The sequence below is a fragment of the Adiantum capillus-veneris genome, chromosome 4 (assembly GCF_014529385.1).
Source record: "Adiantum capillus-veneris isolate H3 chromosome 4, ASM1452938v2, whole genome shotgun sequence".
Classification (NCBI taxonomy): Eukaryota; Viridiplantae; Streptophyta; class Polypodiopsida; order Polypodiales; family Pteridaceae; genus Adiantum; species Adiantum capillus-veneris.
The window spans coordinates 9402908-9407931 of NC_140934.1; the positions used below are offsets into that span (position 1 = coordinate 9402908).

A 5024-nucleotide genomic window follows, 5' to 3' on the forward strand; every position below is an offset into this window, starting at 1 on the left:
TTAGCAGTCAATCAGGTTTTTAGACCAAGAAGGCTGCAGTTTCAAACACACACACCACCATTAACATTTGACCCTTTGAGACAAATAAATCAAGGACAAGTATCGGTACCAGTACCAGTGAATCAACTCCAACCACAACCTGTAGTGATGGCTCAACCAGTACCCAACCCGAAAGTGGGGGCGGCTAAGTTCAGCGGGAATCCAAGGAGGATGCTGACAGTCATGTGGGGCAGTTTGAGACTAGGTGGATGGCAAGTGGATACAATGTGGTCCATAATGATGCTACCAAGAAGGAGCATTTTGCTGCCACATTGCAAGGGAAGGCAATGGCTTGGTTTATGTAGTATGGTATTGCAGCTTTTCCAACATATGAAGCATTAAGAAACAAATTTTTGGCAAGATTCAGGGAGGAAAAGACCCCTGAGGATATCTTGATCAAAATGAGAAAGATGAAGCAAAGAAAATTGCTAGTGGAAGACTATGCTCAGAAATTTAGAAACCTCAACAACAGATTGTTGGTAGCACAGAGGCCATCATTTGAATAGTTGGGCGATTATTTTTGTAGAGGATTGAATCTGGAGCTGCGCAGTTCAGTAGCAGGAAGAGGAGTGATCAACAATGAAGCAGATTTCAATGAGTTGGTGGAAGCAGCCACAAGGGCAGAAAGAAGGTATGGAAGCCTTGAGAAGAGAAAGAAATCTTCCAAAAGGGAAGAATCAGATTCAGAGGATGAAGAAGATGATGAAGAAACAGATGACTCCTCAGATGAGGAAGACTCAGAGTCTGAAAAGGATTCTGATGAAGAAGATGATGATTGGTCAGAGAAAAAGAAAAAGAAGAAGAAAAGTAAGAAGAAAAAGAAGAAATCCTCCAGGCAGGAGAAGGACAAAGAGAAAAAGGGTAAAAGCAGGGAGCAGACAGTTCCTGGAAAAGAAGACATCAGTCAGATGATTGTCAGTCAATTGAAGAATTTGGGTCTTACAAAACTGGGTATGCCAGAGAGGCCTTATTGTCAAACATGTCAAGTGTTTGGCCATAGTGATGAAAGATGTTGGTACAATCCAAATTATCGGGGACGCATTCCAGAAAGGGTGCAGCAAAGAATGAATCCACCTACAGCGAATGTCATGATTGCAGGAGGGCCTCAGGGAAGGCCACAGAATTTTAGAAACTGGGGAAATTCAGGTCCTATTCAGAGACTTCAAGCCCAAGAAGGGTGGGGTAATCAAAGGAATCAGGACAGAATGGGAGGAAATTTACCGTGTACCTATTGTGGAACACAAGGGCACAGACAGGGACCTGAATGCACCCTGTGGTGCAAACACAGGAGTGAGAGGGGGATCCCTATAGTATAATATAATAATAAAGGCAGCCAGCCTCAACAAAGGCCTCCTGCACAGTTAAATGTTGTCATGTTGGAAGAAGAAGAACGGGAATCTGAAGAGTTCTTGATGAATGCCAAAGTGGAGCCTGATAGGGCCCGGATGCCTAATGAGCGCTGCTGTGGAAGAGGGGAATCAAGCAACCTGTTCCAATGTGATTGTACAGAGTGTGTCTCGATTGAAGGAGTTAAAGAGGGGGATAATGTTCCTGGAGCTATGGTGGTAACCAGGTCGTCAGGAAAGGTAAAGGGGGATAAGGTTCAGAAAAAAGAAGAACAACAACCAATCGACTGGAAGGTTCAGGACCAGATTAGAATGGGAGTATTGAAGGAGATAAATAAAGTGAACAAGCGACAGGAGGATAAAAGAAGGGAAACTCAGGAAGTCCCTGAGGCAATAGTAAGGTATCCGGCGGACAGAATACAGGAAGGACTTGGTAAAGGACATGATCAGGCGCTGACTGTACAGAAGAAAGCTGCAGTCAAGATGTCTGAGGAGTTTTTTGATGCATTATTGGAAGCACCTACTCAGATCAGTTTGAGGCAGATTTTGAGTTTGGTACCAAGCTTTGCAGACCAATTCATGCAGAAGTTACAACAACAGTATGGGGGAAAGAATCCGATTGACTTACAGACAGATGAAGATCCGGATCAGGAGATTGAGGTAGCAGAAATGCAACCTGCAGATTTTGATTACAAAGTTCCAGTGATCAGTGTAAAGATGGAGCAGATATTTATGCCAGGAGTGTTGATTGATGGAGGATCAGGAGTGAATGTACTTCCAGAGGAAACATGCAGGAAGATGAACATTACCTGTTGGGATCCGGCACCATTTCAAGTGAAAATGGTAGATCAGAGGAGGATCCAGCCATTAGGGATTGTCAGGAATAAGGAAATTGAGATTGGAGGTCTCAAGTTTAAAGTCAATTTTGTGGTGTTGTAGTTGGAAAAGTCTTCTCAGTCATATCCTATGATTCTTGGGAGACCTTGGCTTAGAACAACAAAAGTCAAGCAACATTGGGGAGCAGATTATGTGATATTGAGACAGGGCAAGAAAAAGGTGAGAATGAAGATGGTGGCCAGCAAAATACTTCCACCTGATTGCAGACCTTTGCATGCAGAAACAATCAATATGGCTCCAGAATTGGAAGAAGATGAGGAAGAGCCGTTAGCTAGAGAAGCTGCAGATTTTTAAACGATGGTGCAAAGGAGGGGGCTGAGATCGGCAAGGCCAAGCCCTGGAACGATGGTGGAGATCGACGATGAGGAAGAGGATGTACAGTAGCCGACACCGCTTCAAATGAAGGCCAGACAAGCAACAGAGCATCATCTCATGGATTTTAAGGTGGAGATCGATTCCTTCCAACCCAAACATGCACGATGGCTGCTGTCTATTCAGCTATTGGAGTATGCATAGTTGCCATGGACACACTGGCGTTTCACGACTCAAACAGGCATGATGATGGCGCAACTTATAGATTGTAATGGATTGGTGGGACACGGAGTTTACTTGCCAGCAGCATTAGTGGCGACAGTATTTGGATTGCCTGAAGGAATTGATAATGTGGTGGACAAAGCATCTGAGGAGGACATGGATGCAGAATTCGGGAAGAGTGAAGGTACTCGCAATTATTTTGCTTTGAAAAATGTGTCTGATGCAGAGAGATTGCAGCAAATAAAATGGTTTTTGGAAAGGGTCATGTTATTGGTGAAGTTGGATTACATATCAAGAGAGAATTATGCAATTCTCAGCATGGCAGAGAAGGGTAAGAGATTTGGATGGGCAACAATGTTGTATGAAAGAATACATTCAGAGGTATTTTTCAAAGAAAAGAAAAGAGTGCAAAGAAGTACAAAAGTGGGACCTTTGATTGCTCCAATTTTCATGCATGTAAAGAGTAATGGTGTATTGAGGCCGATGACACCATCAGGGTCAAAACAGGTGGCTAACAGACAGGAAGGACACAGTCAAGAAGTATTTGGGCAGCATGAACTGTTGGATTCTGAGCAGATGATTGATAGGGAAATGAAGACAAAGAAGTATCATGAGTCCAAGATAGGCATATATAAGAGTATGTGGTCAACAAAGTATTCACATGGTGAATGTATGGAAACTATGGGGTTGAATACAGATGTAGAGATTCCAAAATTCTGGGGTGAAGAGGAAGATGGACAGATAAAGCTTGTGGGGGCTCAGACAACTCCGGTGAAGCGTTCCATCAAGTTGAAGAAAAGAAGGTTAGATGTCGTGCAGACCAAGGAGACTGAGAGTGGAAAGAAGAAAGAGGATATCAAACAGTCTCTTGTTAAACAATTTTTTCAAGATGTTACATACTCAAAAGCCTTAGAGTCTGTAGAGATATTAAAGGAGTTTGTGGAGCAGCAGAACATGAACAGTGTACTTTTGGAGAGGACAAATGGAAAACTTGTGGAGGAGAAAGAAGAATTGGCAAGGCAGTTGAGTAAAAAGACAATGACAGTGGAGGAAATTGAAGAGTTGCAGGAGAAGCTCAAGGCAACATCAGAGCAAAATCAGAAAATGGAAGAAAAGTTAAAGATGTTTTAGGGTCATTTGCACAGAAGAGAGAGCAATGCAAAAATGTACAAAGTGTGGCAGAATGAGTGGAAAGCAGTATTGACTATGGAGTTGGGGAATTTAGCAAATACTAATGTAGCTTTAGAAGCAGACAATAGGGTTCTGCTGAATAGAGTGGCAGCCTGTAAAGATGTGGAAAAGCAAATTAGAGAATGCACAGATGATGAGTTGTCAATTGATGGATGGTACTTGTCACCTGAGGAAGTTGAAGACATGAAGGCTCAACTGAGGAAGCAGGGAGAACAAATTTGGCAAAATCTGGGAGTCAGGCTAGAAGAAGTGATGTCTAAACCATATGAAATATTTGCCAAAGAAGAAAACAAGGAGGAGTATGAGTTACTGAAATTTCAGTATGAGGAGTTACATGAAAAATATAACTCTCTCCTTGAGCAACAGTCACAGGACAGCAAACAGATTGAAAAAGAGGGTGTTCAGGAAGATGATGTACTAAAGACTCCAATGTTGGATACTTTAGTGGATACAATTGCACAGCATGTGGAAAAAGATAATCAGGAATTGGAAAAGTTTTCTGAAGAGATTCCAGATCAGGGGCAAAACAGTGTGGTTGCAGAAAAGGAGAAGACTGTACCTGAAACAAATCTGATGCAGCAGGCATAGATTAATGAAGAAGAAAGCTTGCAATAGCTGATAGTAGATGATCAGGGAGATACAGAATTGCAAAATGTGGAGGACAAAGTTGAAGAAATGCTTACTCAAGAAGATGGTGTTCTGGAGGTTGAACAAAAGGAGTGATCAAGGGAATTGTGGGTTCAGGTCGCCAAAAAGTTTCTTTTTGGTACCACCGGGTGTGCCAGGTGGTAAAGGGGACCTTTACCATAATTAATATGCAGTCAGGGAACTGTCAAGATGACTTCAGATTCCAATCAGGAAGTCATCAGGTCAGAGTCAACTCAGGAGATAATCAGAAACCTATTAGGAAGTAAGTAGGAAAAGACATTATGTGAAAGGATGTAACTTTTCGTAGGGGCTTTTGTATCTTTTGTGATCTTCGATGATGTAAGGAAGTAAGGGGATGACGCTGATGTG

The 5024-nt window shown here is 42.4% G+C and overlaps 1 pseudogene; it reads left to right on the forward strand.

Moving 5' to 3' along the window:
- Positions 1-1412: 1412 nt before the first annotated feature.
- On the forward strand, positions 1413-4730 carry LOC147458678 (uncharacterized; annotated as a pseudogene).
- Positions 4731-5024: the final 294 nt, after the last annotated feature.